At 44.4% G+C, this 15,514-nt stretch overlaps 1 protein-coding gene across 1 annotated transcript in view; it reads right to left on the bottom strand.

Annotated features, from left to right (window-relative positions):
* The window catches only part of RAB31 (RAB31, member RAS oncogene family), a 107,770-nt gene that overhangs the window by 47,491 nt on the left and 44,765 nt on the right, over positions 1-15,514 (bottom strand). The gene's annotated exons all lie outside the window — the stretch shown is intronic.

Below are 15,514 nucleotides of genomic sequence, written 5' to 3'. Positions count from 1 at the left end.
AAAAGTTGAAACGTGTGTATCATTTGACCCCAAAGTTCCACTTTTGTGATCGTCACACAAAGATCCTCATCTCTATGTGGTAAATAGGAGAAAAATATTCAAAACAACCCAAAGGTTCATCATAGAGAATTCATTAACGGTGTATGTATATCATGGAAGTGCAACAACCATTAAAATGATGGTGAGGATTTTTATATATAGGAAAAGATATCCTTGACATACCGTTAAACGAAAACAACAGTCTCAGAGCAGCAGACGCAGCATAATATAATTTCGGGTAAAATGTGTCTGGGTGTGTCCATGTGTATAGGCATAACATAATGTTTCTCAAAATGTTAACAGTGGGATTTCTCATCACGTGTACCTTTTCCTCATAAGAGTCTGTACTGTATAAATTTTTATGATGATTTTTAAATGATTTTTAAATTTTATAAAAGCAGCCATATTTCAGTTATAAAAAATAATGAAATAATGCCATTTTCAGCAACATGGATGGATCTAGAGATTATCATACTGAGTGAATGTAAATCAGACAAAGACAAATATCATATGATATCACTTATATGTGTAATCTAAAAGAATGATACAAATGAACTTATTTACAAAACAGAAATAGACTCACAGACATAGAAAACAAACTTGTGGTTACCAAAGGGGAAAGGTGGGGGGAAGGGATAAATTAGGAGTTTGGGATTAACATATATACACTATTATATACAGAACAGACAATCAACAAGGACCTACTGTACAGCACAGAGAACTCTACTCCATATTCTGTAATAAACTATGTGGGAAAAGGATCTGAAAAAGAATGGATATATGTATATGTACAACTGAATCACTTTGCTGTACACCTGAAACGAACACAACATTGTAAATCAACTACACTCCAATATAAAATAAAAATAAAATATAAAAAAAGAAAAAGAAATAAAAATAAAAAGCAGCCATATTTACTGGGGAGTCGGGGGGAGGGGGGGGAGCAGGGAGAGAAAGTTCGGATCCTGATGTTTTTCTGGCAAACAACAAAACCATCGTTCATTTTTACTTCCCGTGCAATACTTTTCATTGAATCAACACTGGCCAAGTTGAAATGATCCTATTTGGAAATTGGAAGCACATCCATAGCCGAGGATTCCTTTTACTGCAGGATGCTAGTGTGGCCTCACCAGAGTGTGCAAAGAAGCAGGCCACCCACCCCAGCCCCACCGCCCTCGTACAAGTCTCCATCCACCTTGATGAGAAACTCCCCTGCTCCTGTGTGGCTTTCAGAAAAGGGAACGGGTTGGATGGAGCTCAGGATGGACCCAGGAGTTCCCAGCTGGAGGACCCCGGCCGCTGACCAGGAGTCACTGAGGACAGAGCCTTTCCATAGGCACTGGCTGCACAGCTCTGTGTTTGTTGTCCTTGTCAGGCATCAAAAATCTATTTTTAGTCCATCCTTTGGTAACCCACTCCAGATGCAGAAACCAAAATCAGAATTCCTGCCATAAAGGAGAAAAAAGCCATGTATTTTTTAAAACATTCCTGCTTTGCTAATGGAAAGGAATACATATAAAGTGTCCTTTTAGCCCAATTATATAAAATGTCTATTTTTCCAAAATAGCCTCCGTCTAAGAATGGTCCACTTAAACACTCGAAGCAGGAGAGTCAGTACAAAATGTATACACAAAGAGGAGCAAATCGTGGCTTTTCTAAGACAGAATTCGTTTTCAGCTGTAACACCGTGAAGTGAATCTGAAATGGTCACTGCTGTGCAGGTCTCATGAATTATTTACTAGAGCTTTGTATATAATGCATTACTTGCTCTTTCCTTCCTCCAAATGGAATCATTTTGAAATAAATCTGTTGATGAAGCCACTTAAATTTTATTACCGGGGACCTGGGGGTTTTAATGAGTTAAAGTTCGTGTCTCAGTTCCAAAACCCAGTAATGCGTTGGCCAAAGGATAATGTTTGTGGAGGACAAAAAGATAAATCACGTCTGGCCTACAATGTGTATACTTTTCCCCTACAAATATAAAACAAAAGCCTCAATCGGCCTCAACACTCAACATGACATCATTCCATTTCCGTGGGGTCGGAATTAAGACTGATGAAACACTCTCATGAAAGATTCTTCTAGAAACAAAGTTCTCAATCACAGAAGGTTGATAAAACTTTTTAAAAACTCTCACCTTGAAAGGTTATTTGAAAATCAGCACAATAAATGCCAATTCAAAATCCCTTGTGAACAATCTGTCCCCCAAAAGAAGAGGCTGTTTATGCCCGTGTGTGTGACTGTTTGTGCTGTAACTGCTGGATGTCTACAGAGTGAGGGCAAGGGAATGGCCTTCTCTGAGCTTCTAAGACCCTCAGCTTTCACAGGTGCAAAAGTGCTGCTCCCACTTCCAGCAACGGGCAGAATGATAAGTGGGCATGACCCTTCTGGAAAGCATCTGGACAATGTATTTAGAAAGTCTTACCTAAATGTCCATCGACAGAGGAGTGGGTAAAGAAGATGTGGAACATATATACAATGGAATATTACTCAGCCATAAACAAGAATAAAATAATGCCATTTGTAGCAACATGGATGGACCTAGAGAACATCATACTAAGTGAACAAAGTCAGACAAAGACAAATATCATATGATATCACTCATATATGGAATCTAACTTTAAAAAATGATACAAATGAACTTATTTACAACACAGAAACAGACGTACAGACAGAGAAAACAAATTTATGGTTACCAAAGGGGAAATGTCAGGGGGGAAGGATAAATCAGGAGCTTGGGATGAACACATGCACACTACCATGTATAAGACAGATAAACAACAAGGACCTACTGTATAGCACAGGCAACTCTACCCAATATTCTGTGATAACCTATATGAGAAAAGAATCTACAAAAGAATGAATATATGTATATGTACAGCTGAATCACTTTGTTGTACACCTGAAACTAACACAACATTGTAAATCAACTGTACTCCAATAAAATTAAAAATTTTTTTAAAGTCTTGAAACATTCCTATGCTTTGACTCAACAATTCCACTTCTGAAGGGGATGATCAGAGGTGGCCTCAAAGAAACCAGAATTCATTCTAGAATCATCAGTAATGCTGAAAAATTGTAATCAACCTCAATGTCTAACCATCGGGGACTGGAAACGTAACTTTGGCTTAGCTGTATGATGGAATACCGGGCAGCAATTAAACTCAAGTTTCTGAAAAATATGAAATGGCACGTGAGGCAAGATGGCTTAGTATTTCCCAAAGAAGGGTTTTCTGCAGAACCCTGTGCCCTTGAAGTACTTTTTGGAAAAAAGCTTCTTGGTCATGTAAGTTTGAGAAACTCTACATATTACAACGTTGCCCTGGAGGTTTACGGAGTTTTATTAGTACACGAAAGGCTCTGAAAATTTCTGTAGTAAAGGAACCTATTTATTTTCCTTTTAACTCAGAATTTTTGATTTACTTTTTACCATTTTTCAAGTAATATTTATTAACATCTAGGGACCTAGTGAGTGTCCTGAGAACCCACCTTAGGGGCACAGGATGAAGACCCAAGACAGGGTGTTGACCCGCGTTCGGCTCTGTACTGGTGTGGGGGTGGCGGTGGCGGGGCTCAGGTTTTCCCAGCTCTGTGAGGACACTCACGGTTCAAGGTGAGACAGGTTCTGCATGGAACCTCCTTCCCCTGCCCTGCTCTTGCCTTACCTGCAAAACAAAGCTCCCTTCTTCCCATCCCACAGCATCCTTTGTGTGCCTATACACACACACACACACAGACACACTCAGCACACAGGCAGGAAGTGTTATTCCAGGAAACCTAATCCTTTAGACCACCCAGTCTGCTTCAGGCAAAATCCCTTACACGCAGGTTGGTGGTGTCATAAATTCCATAGCAGCAAAATTCTGCACATCAAGGGTGAGCAGTGGTGGAAAATACATGAAATTTCCAAACAAGGACAGGCCCCAGCTGGGCTCTCTCTCCCCAGATGAGTCACCCAAGCCAGGGGGCTCTGGCATCGGGTCCTGGAACTTCAGGGACTGGTCGTTTTAGGATTTTCAGGGAACGCTCTGTCCCTGGTGAGATGCTTCCACGCAGCCTGGGGGCCGGTGCTGGTCTGTCTCGGGGGCCAGCGCTCGAGCAGAAATTCTCACCCTCCCCCAGAACACCAGGGCCGCGCACACTCAAGGGCAGAAGCCAAAACACATCCCGAGGTCTCTCAGGATTCAAACAAAGAGGGAAGTGGTAGAGGAAAATTCCTGACATTCCGACATTCTCAGCTGGCAAAAGTTGAATGGAAAAACCACTACTGAATGTGCTTTCTGTGTCATTCAGAAGAGCGTTTCTAAGTTTTACACAGACCCTCTCGCCACAGAAAAGCAGAGGCCTATTTAATATGCCTACTCAGATGTCCTAAAATCCAATAATACGTAAAGTTTAATAGAAAAGCCTATTAAAATGGTTATTTCTGAATAATGCCATTATAGGCAAACCATCACTTGTTTTCATATTTCCTAATTATTTTTAAAAAATTTTTAACAGGATACACTACTTTTGCAATGAGAGGGGATTTTTTTCCCCCTCTGCTTTCTTTTTTCTTTTATTGTGCCAGTTAATGTCAAAGGGCTTCCTCTGCATTCGGAGATCAAAGGGTTAAAGCAAAAGTCCCAGGAGGAAGCTGGGGTTTAGGGTCACCTGACAAGGTGCGTGCAAACCTTCTGTAGCAGAAAATGGTATGATCAAATCCAAATGTCTTTCCACAAAAATGGTGTCGGCGTGGGTGTAAGGGGAAGAGGATTAGTGTGTTTTAACAGACGAGGTCATGAGCTGGCCTATTCTGATCCCTAGAATAATGTGTAAGACAGAAGTCAAGGTTTCGAAGTGCTGTAGCAATTCACGTTTCTCCCACCCATGAAAAACCCAACCACGGGGACCCTCAGCTCTCAGTCCAGTTGGCTGGCACGGGGTGGGGGGGAGGGAGGGGTCCTATAAGTGCAGAACCACGTGTGCCCCATTTGGCCCTAAATCATCGAAGGAAAAGCGGTGATGGTGACAGCTCAGGTTTCCCCAGGGGAACATTGTACACCTCCCTCTCTCTCCTCCAGGCTCTGCGTCCTCGGCCCTCTGAGCTTCAATGTCCCATCGTGGAGGCGAGTCCCCCGCGGAGTGGGACCACAGAGCATCACCCGGGATGGTACCCGAGCTGGCGACCCAGCACTCCCAGGCGCCAGCCACCCCGGTGCCAGCAAAGCTGGCCCTCGATGCAGCCACGAGGAAACCTCCCCCCCACCCCGTGCATCGCCTTCCTGAGCCCAAGTCATCCTCCCGTGACCCACTGTCCCAAAGCTTCCATCAGTGCATTTAGATGTTGCCGTGGCCTCCACGCTGGCGGCACAGCGGGGGCTGGGGGATGCTGTCTTTTACTGCTGGGTTGTGATACTTGTTTACATACACTGTCAGATCTATTTTTAACTTTTTATCGTGGAAATTTTCAAACACACACACAAGAAGAGAGCAGAGTATAACGCACGTCGGTGCTCTTATCCCCCAGACTCAGCACCCCTGACCCGCGGCCCCTAATATCCGCCCCCCCTCACCACCCAGCCCACCCCCACCACTGGAGTCCAATGCAGCAAACACTTGACATCATATCATGTTAACTGTAAAGCAGAAGGATTTTTCTTCAAATATAAGTCAAATTGTGTCACTTTCCTGTTCAACATCTGTCTAACTTAGCATAAAATCCACCCCCTGGACTGTGGTGTCTAAGGCCCTCGTCGCTGGGGCACCAGGCCTGAACCTGCAGCCACAAGGAGTCACAGGTTTTTCCCCCAGCCGGGACCCTCCTCCACCCATACCCACATGGCTCGCCCCCTCCTTCATTCACACATTTCTCAGCTGCCACCTCCTCCTCCGAGAACCTTCGGTGACCCCCTATCTGGGCAGCAGCAGGAACTCAACAAACATTCAGAGGGTGAACCCACGGGATGAGCCAATAACCCTGTGCAGGCAGGCTAGACAGGGGGATGGGGTGGGGCGGGTGGGTGTTGTTCCCATTTTACAGATGAGAAAACTGAGGCTCTGGATGATTATGTAAATTGCCCACAGACACACAGCTCTTAAAAGACCTTGAACACAGGTCTTCTGACCCCAAATTCCACGTTTTTTCCACTAGTCAGCTGATTCTCTGAAATGAAGCATTGCTTACACAGATGAAGATACGGGCTGGCACTAACTTTACTCATTCATTCATCAGCTATCACCTGGACACCTGACACGTGACAGGGACCATTCTAAGCCATGGAGACTCACGGTTGGTAGGTAGGATAACAGCCCCCAAAGGTTTCCACCTAATTCCTGGACCTGTGGTGATGTTACGGTGCACAGCGACGGACATTGGGTTCCTGGCCAGCTGACCCCGGGATGGACAATTACCCTGGGTTATCAGGTGGGCCCAGTGTCATCACAAGGATCCTCTCACATGGAAGAGGGAGGCAGGAGAGTCAGAGAAACTTGAAGATGCTCTGCTGCTGGCTTTGAAGATGGACGAAGAAGCCACAAACCAAAGACTGTGGGCGGACTCTGTAAAAGGCCAGGAAACGGATTCTTCCCAGAGCCTCTGCGAAGGAACCTGCCCAGACCTGTGAGAGTGTGAGCCCAGGTTGTTTGAAGCCACAGGAAACAGAGAAGGTGAAGACAGACAAATCCCTGTCCTCCAAAGCGCACATTTTCCTTGGAGTGGAGGGTGGAGGCGCCGCCTTCAGAGGGGCTGCTCTGGAGATAAAGGCACACACGGTGAGGTCCCTCTCAGAGGACACTCCTCTGTCCCCGTGTAGACACGACCTGCTCTCTGCCCCAGGCTGCTTGAGAGTCACAGAGGGAAACTGGCCTCAACCCAAGCGGCACAGACCATGCCTCACAATTAGAAGCCACTTAGAGTGTCACGTCCCAGACTAGATACACACAGTAAAAGCCTGACTATCGAAGCATCTTCATCTAGAGGAGCCACGTCCCTCCACAGGACGGGGAGATGCCCTCTGGGGAACAAAGGAAGGTAGTGGGGTCTGTCGTGATGGGGAGGATGCAGAGGGCAAGGGGCTGGGTCCCTTTCAGACCAGCTCAGGGCTGAGATTCCCACCCCCCCCCCCGCTCCTGGATCCCCACTCCCCATCCCCTCCCCCACTTCCAGTGTCCCATCCCACTGGCCAAGGGCAGAGACGTTTACAGTGTTTCCCGAAGGATTTATTATTTTAGTACATGGACGTGTCCTTCCTCTTGCTCTCCTGTCAGCAGCATCTCTGACACACAGGAGGGCAATTCTGCACCTAAAGTCCTATTTTCCTAAATGACACCAACACCCACACACTGAACAACCCTGGGGACCAGGTCTATGAGCAACTAGCTCTGTCCCTTCTCGCACACCACTGTCACGCTTTTTTCCTGTAGTTTCTGCCGCCAGATAACTGCCCCTCTTGAGCTGTACCACTTATAACTGAAGGAGACTCCTGGGGCTTCTTCTAAGAGGAGCCGCTAAAAAGGAACGAAATAATGTCATGTGCAGCAATGTGGATGGACCTAGAGACTGTCATACAGAGTGAAGTAAGTCAGACAAAGACAGGTATCACATGATAGTCCTTGTATGTGGAAACTAAAAAAAAATGGTACAAACGATCTTATTTACAAAACATAAACAGAGTCACAGATGTGGAAAACAAACTTATGGTTACCAGGGAGGGAAAGCGGAGGGGAGGGACAAATTGGAAGATTGGGACTGACATATAAACACTACCATATATACAATAGATAACTAATGAGAACCTGCTGTATAGCACAGGGAACTCTACTCAATGCTTTGTAATGGCCTATATGGGAAAAGAATCTAAAAAGAGTGGATATATGTATATGTATAACTCATTCACTTTGCTGTACAATAGAAACTAACACAACATTTTAAATCAACTCTACTCCAATAAAAATTTTAAAAAATAAAAATAAATAAGAGGAGCCGCTGTGACCCGGCCCCGTTGACAGCTGTTGATCTCATTTTAATAGCACACAGCATATCTGCAGGTTTCTAAGCTGTCTTCTTCCCACAAAACCTTCATCCAGTGTTCCTTTCTGGGAGCGTTCTTGGTGGGCTATGGAGCGAGGGGGTAGTTCCCTTATTTGGACCTCGATTCACACTGTGACAGCACTGTTCTCTGGGGGAGGGGGGTGCATGTACTCTACCTCCTCCCATCGAAGGGAGACCCCCCATGGAAGTTTGTGAGGAGGCGCCCCAGGGTGGAGCCCCCCCCCAGCAGTGCTCCAAGTGTGTGCTCCGCGCTGGGAGCTGGGCCTCTCTTTCCAGGGGCTGCAACACGAGCGGGGGAGAAAAAAAGAGCAGCTCATTTGGAGCCTGTAAGAGGCCTCTTTCTTCAAGGATTCCTGAAGGTCAAAATTTCCTCTGACTTCAGCTGCAGCCTATGAATAGGGAACCACTTTCCTGACCATGGACTCCAGGGCCCTGAGAAAGAAGGAAAGAGAGAGCAGACAGGTTTCTTTTGATGTTTGTAAAAGAGCCTGAACTTGACCTCAGATACTTGCTGTCTTCAGTTCTCTTTTCCTTCTCAAGGACCCATTCAGACCCAGCAGTGAGGCCACGGCATTCTCAGCTGCATCCCAGCACCCGACCTCCAATCACCTAAGTTTCCAAATGATGGGAGACGACTGGTAGGTGCTGGCAGAATTCAGCCGAAGTAGGGGAACAAGCAGCACCGCTAACCAGCCCGGGCACCCAAGTTTTCACAACTGCATCCATGAAGCCGTCAGCTCCTGGGGCCTCAGTGACTTTTCCTTCTTCAGGCACCCGGGGCTCAAGGAAAACTCCCGACAGAAGGAACAAGTAAAGATTAAACAAACCCGGGTGGTGCCAATATAGCTCTTTAGTATATATTTTCTGGAATCTTTTAAATCTCTCACAACTGGGGGAAAAAAAAAGTCTGTGCACTCACTAGGAAAGTGACCATAAGCCTTTTGAATCAATGGGTTTCAGAATATTATCACATTATCATTAGCAGTATGTATTAAGTCATAAAGTCTGATCTTGGGTTAGATAATATTGCTGAAATAAAACTAAATCAGCTGAAAATAATACGACTTTGACGACTGATTCCTTCTTTTAAAAAATATATTTAGTCAAATACCATAAATTTCAAGTCTAATAATGGTTTGGTACATTGTAAGTGATAACTTCACAAATATAACCTTGTTTATGGTACTATATGAATTTACTACAGGGACCACATTTAAACATTTAAAAGATTTAATACTTTATTCAACATTTTTTCTTTAGGTACTACTCTGAAGTCAAGACTGCACTTCCAAATCACGAGTAATCTCCAAAAAGATGAAAGACAGTGTGAAACTCACTTATCACTTATAATTTAAAGGTTTAAGGAGTAGGTAACCTCAAATTCACTATGGATTCAATACAATCCTTATCAAATTCTTAACTGGAGTTTTTTTGATAAACATTTACAAGCGGATCCTAAAATTCATGTGGCAATGCAAGGGACTCAGAAGATCCAAAAGAACCTTGAAAAAGAAAAACAAAGTTGGAGGACTCATACTTCCCAATTTCAAAGCTTACTACAAAGCTACAGGAAAATTTTAGATCAAAGGAATAGGACCGAGAGTTAGGAATTAAACCCTCACACGTGTGGCCAATTGATCTTCAACAAAGGTGCCGAGACAACTAATTGGGCAAAGAATAGTCTTTTCAATTGTGTGTATGATACTGACATACAAAGAATGAAGCTGAATTCCTTTCTTACCCAGATACACAAAAAGTAACAACAAATGATCAGAGAGCTAAATGTAAGAACTAAAACTATAAAACTCTCAGACAAACATACAGGAGTAAATCCAGTGACCCTGAGTTAGGCAAAGACAAGTGTTGGCGAAAATGTGGAGAAATTGGAACCTCATGCATTGCTGGTAGGAATATAAAATGGTGCAACCACTTTGGAAAACAGCTTGGCAGGTCCTCAAAATGCTAAACTTAGAGTCACCAGCGTGCTGCAACCACTTTGGAAAACAGCTTGGCAGGTCCTCAGAATGTTAAACTTAAGAGTCACGACCAATTTCACCCCTAGATACATACCCAAGAGATTTTTTAAAATGCATCTGCACAAAAACTTGTACAAGAATGTTCACAGCATCATTACTCATAAAAGCCAAAAAGTGTAAACAACCCAAACGTCCATCGACTGATGGATGGATAAACAAAATGTAGTAATCCATACGATGGAACATAAATCAGCTGTAAGGAGGAAGTACTGACCCAGCTACAACACAGATGAACCTTGATGACATTATGCTCAGTGAAAGAAGACAGTCAGAAAACCCACAGACTGCATGAGTCCATTTATATGAAATGTCCAGATTAGGAAAATCTAGAGACTGAAATTAGCCGAGGGCTGGGGGATTTGAGGGGAGGCTATATTTTAGTCTGTATGTGTGTTCTTCAGTTTCATCCTTAAAAAGCATAAAACAATGAGCTTGATTTCAGAAGCCAATCTAGCCAACTTCAGATGTTTGCAGAGGACTGGAGAGTTTTTATGCTAATAACAGAACCATCAACTCGCCTTTGTGGAGTTTGTGACTGTGGTTCATTTGAAACCAAAATTACACAAATGCAACCGTTACGACTTAGGCAGTCCACTAGGAAAGACAGACAGCTATAACACTGACTCTAACCAAATGAAGCAGAAGAATAAGATGAGGGCTTCCCTGGTGGTGCAGTGGTTAAGAATCCGCCTGCCAATGCAGGGGACACGGGTTCAAGCCCTGGTCCGGGAAGATCCCACGTGCCGCGTTGGGACTAAGCCCGTGCGCCACAACTACTGAGCCTGTGCTCTAGAGCCCGCGAGCCACAACTACTGAAGCCCACGTGCCACAACTACTGAAGGCTGTGCGCCCTAGAGCCCATGCTCCGCAACAGGAGAAGCCACCGCAATGAGAAGCCCGTGCACCGCAAAGAAGAGCAGACCCCGCTCGCCGCAACTAGAGAAAGCCCGCGCGCAGCAACGAAGACCCAAAGCAACCAAAAATAAATAAATTAAATTAATTAATTAATTAAGAAAAAAAAGAATAAGATGATGCTAATATGTTTCCAGGTTAGATTCTTAAAATAATGCTGCTCTGATGGATCAGACCAAAAGAAGGAAGCCTGACATTTTTCCAAGATACTGACATTTTCAATGGCGTTACTCTATAGATTGTGATTGTGTTTTAAAGCAGGCACAGAAGGATCTGGAAGCACACATCTAGAAAGTGAAGGTTGCATCTCACATTGTGATATTTAATAGCAATGAGGATATGCTGGTCCCCAGTTTAAGTGAAAAAACAAAGGAGGAAATCAAAGGAAACTCAGAGGGAAGGAATGACGTGTTGATACTGTGGGACAGAAGTCTCATCTCCCCTCACAAATTCTGATGATGGGAGGACAGACCTGGGCAGATAAATTCCTTTCTCTTCCCGGGGTTCTCTCTGAGCTGCAGTTCCTGAGTGCATCCTTCTAGGGGCTTTGCTCACCTACCACTGCTCCTCCTCATAGATCAGCATGAAGCGAAAACCAACACCCATGTGAACAGGGCAGGATGGAAACCCCAAAACACCCCACCGAGCTCCAACACGGGCACTCTTCCCTCGCAACACCCCTCTGGGGAGCAGCAAAGTAAATGCACAAATCTCGAAAATGGTAAGCTTTTAACAAATTGGATTCAACAATCAACTGGAAATGGTTACATTTTTTTTAAACCATTTTCCTTACAGAGGCACTCGGTGGATTACCATTTGCCATTGAAAGAACTGGAGAATGCCCATCATATATGGCTGGACTAAAAGCAAAATTAAGACAACATATCAAGAAGGAATGCACTCTTACACGCAGACAAAACTCTAGTTTGCAAAGATACATGCACCCCTATGTTCATAGCAGCACTATTCGCAATAGCCAAGACATGGAAACAACCTAAATGTCCATCAACAGAGGAATGCATAAAGAAGATGTGGTACATACACACAATGGAATACTACTCAGCCACGAAAAGAATGAAATAATGCCATTTGCAGCAACATGGATGGACCTAGAGATTATCATACTAAATGAAGTCAGAAAGAGAAAGACAAATACCATATGATATCACTTATATGTGAAATCTAAAGTACGACACAAATGAACATATCTATGAAACAGAAACACACTCACAGACAGAGAGAACAGACTTGTGGTTGCCAATGGGGGGTGGGCAGGGAAGGACTGGGAGTTTGGGATTAGCAGAGGCAAACTATTATATACAGGATGGATAAACAACAAGGTCCTACTGTACAGCACAGGGAACTATATTCAATATCCTGTGATAAACCGTAATGGAAAAGAATATGTATATGTATAAGTGAGTCACTTTGCTGTACAGCAGAAATCAACACAACACTGTAAATCAACTATACTTCAATAAAATTTAAAACAAAAAAAGAATGAATGCACTCTTATACAAGGACAGGAGAACCGCGATCCTTTTACATCTTCAGTGCCCAGAGGGAAAAATAAACTTTCAAGAGTACGAACCTGTGCCACACGTGTAATGCAGGATTAGTACCGGCAGCAAGCAGCGCGTCGACGGGAGTGCCGTATGTGCCAGGCAGACACAGGCTTGGTCTAATTTTGAGGAATTAACATACGCAACGCACTGCGCTCAGCAGTCTCCTTCCTTGAGGACACAGAAATCTGTCTTGATATTGTCAACTCATAAATCCAAAGAAGATTGGGTTTGTTTAGCGTTGTGAAAACTAAGGAGAACAGCAGCAGATTTCTACGAAGGTAAGGAGGGAAAATAAAACGCACTGGACTCCAACAATTAATGAGAGGACCAACAGCACTCCGCACCAGCAACAGCAGGGAATTTATTTTTAGCTCAAACATGAGGCCACGTCATTACGAGCACGATTAAGTCCCTCAACGAGCTGCCAAAACGGCTGAAAGACTGCCATCCTGGAGAGATCGGGGGACCGCACAGGGGGACCACAGACAAGGTCAGCCGGGAGTCATACACCAGCCCTTCGAGGGTCAGAGGGATCGGACAACCACGAGGCTGGGTGGATACGGCTCACTTGCCCTCCACAAACCGGATTCACCTGAAGTTACCACCCAAACCCCATCCCTCTTCCCTGAAGTATAAAGAGAATCACTAGTACGGAGTTGTGCCTTGCACTTACAAGATTAACACTTTTCAAATTATAGGCACATTAATATAGTCACAGGTGTCTATAACTTCTAAGAGTCAAATTTTAGAAAAGCAATTAGAAGAATTAAAAATAGTCACATGAAAAAATTTTACTGCTATGTTGCTTTGAGATGCTAAGTGGGCCAGACTCCAAACTAAAGTAGTCACTTTAGAGCCAAATTTCATCAAAAGCAATCGACCCCTTGAATATTTTATTGGAATAAGTAAGTAAATGTCAAATGTCCTGTTTAGATTATACAGAAATCTCCCTTTAAGGACACTATTATCAAGTGAAAACGGCAGATTATAAAGACTCATGATCCCATTGATATGAAATTATCAGCACACACAGTGAGCTATCTGAAGGATGGTCACCTAATGTCAACAGTGGAAATATCTGGGGGTTGGGATTTTGGATAATTTTACTTTCAACTGTATGGTTTTGTGTGATTTTTCTATCATAACAGAACTATAAAGCACAGGACCCAGACTGCTGGATTCAAATTTCAGCTTTATACCTTATTAGCTGTGTGATCTTGAGCAAGTTACTTAACCTCTCTGTGCCTGGGTGACCTCCCCTGTAAATGGAGATAAAGACAGTCCCCAGCTCAGAGTGCTGTGAGCAGGCTAAATGCACTGGTGCACAGAAGGCACTCAGCACAGGGCTGGAGCACAGCAAGCCTTCAGGACACGGCAGCCGGCGGTAGAAGCCGCAGTGCTATCTATGTAAAATTGACTTATTACACTCATTAAAAGCAGCTGCAAAAGCAACTATTTCATGGGCAAAAGTAAAAAGGAGAGCAAGACAATCACACTGCTTAAGTTTAAATAACAACCCCTCAAACTCCCAAAAAAAAGACTAGCAGATCCACTACAGAGAACACACAGGTACATGCAGAAGAGGTTCCTAAGAAGACATTTCCCCTGGAATCCATCCCCCTCACTTCCGAACACAGAGAGAAAGAGAGGCCCCAGGCAGCGGCTTCATATGTGCAAATCTGCACTCTCAATTCCGCAGAGAAACAGAAGACATTCTAATGAGGTTAGCATTTGTAGGACAGAAGATTCGTCCCAATTAAAGAAAAGGAAATCTCTGAAACGCCTTAATCTACAAACGCTGGAATGTTCATTTTAAGAGTGGATTTATAGAAAATAAGAATTATATAAACACACACTTGATTTGTTAGGAGCTGATGATGAAAAATGATGGATTATCCTGAACCCTGGATTCTCTTTCTTTGAGAGGGAGACGGTCCACAGAATAGATAAGTGAATTCAGTGGTGTATTAGAGGCTGGTAAGGGCTATGGAGAAAAATGGGGTGGGGAGGGCGGGGAGGAAGTGCTGACATTCTAGGCGGGGTGGGCAGAGAAGGTGACGTCTGAGTTGGAACCAGATCAGAGGAAGTTCAACCTGTCACTCCACGATTACAAGCTCTGGTGAAAGTTTTGATCAGGCTGAAAGCTCTCGTTGAAGACAAAGTATTGGTTACCGCTGTGTTCACTTCTCCTGGCCACCCCTCTCAACTTTGATGAAAGTTTTGATCAGGCTGAAAGCTCTCGTTGAAGACAAAGTATTGGTTACCGCTGTGTTCACTTCTCCTGGCCACCCCTCTCAACTTTGATAACATACACTCTACTTACTACACACATTTTCTGTTCTAGACAGTCTGCTGGTGTTTGTTATTTCACTTTTTAAAATCTAAAGATGTGAGGTTCTTGAGTAATCTTCTCCATAAATATCTTCAGCAAAGAAAAAGAATCAGGAATAAGAAAGCAGTCATCTGCTGTTTCTGGTAACCCAATGTCCATTGCCCTGTTTCCGAGCAAGAGAACCCAGACTTTCCTCAGAGAACAAAGCCCATCCGGCTCCCAGCCAGCAGGGTTCAGGCGCAGCTGAGCGTAGCCCTCACCTCCAGGGGTAAGTGTACTGACTGGCCCTACCAGCAGGGGCGCCACAGCCCCTGAGCACATGACTCAGACCAGGTGGAGGAGGACCCCAGGGGCAGGTCTGGGAAGAGGTGCCTGCTTCCTGGGGGTGCTGATGAGGCCTCCTTGCCACCCTCGTGGAAGGGAAGCTGGTGGGTCAGCCTAAAAATGAAGTCAATTTAAAGGTAAGCAAGCCAAGGACTTCCCTGGTGGCACAGTGGTTAAGAATCCGTCTGCCAATGCAAGGGACACGGGTTCGAGCCCTGGTCCAGGGAGATCCCACATGCCGCAGAGCAACGAAGCCCCTGCACCACAACTACTG

Source organism: Balaenoptera borealis (genome assembly GCF_965194805.1).
Source record: "Balaenoptera borealis genome assembly, chromosome: 14".
NCBI lineage: Eukaryota > Metazoa > Chordata > Mammalia > Artiodactyla > Balaenopteridae > Balaenoptera > Balaenoptera borealis.
This window is presented reverse-complemented; position numbering and strand designations above follow the sequence as displayed.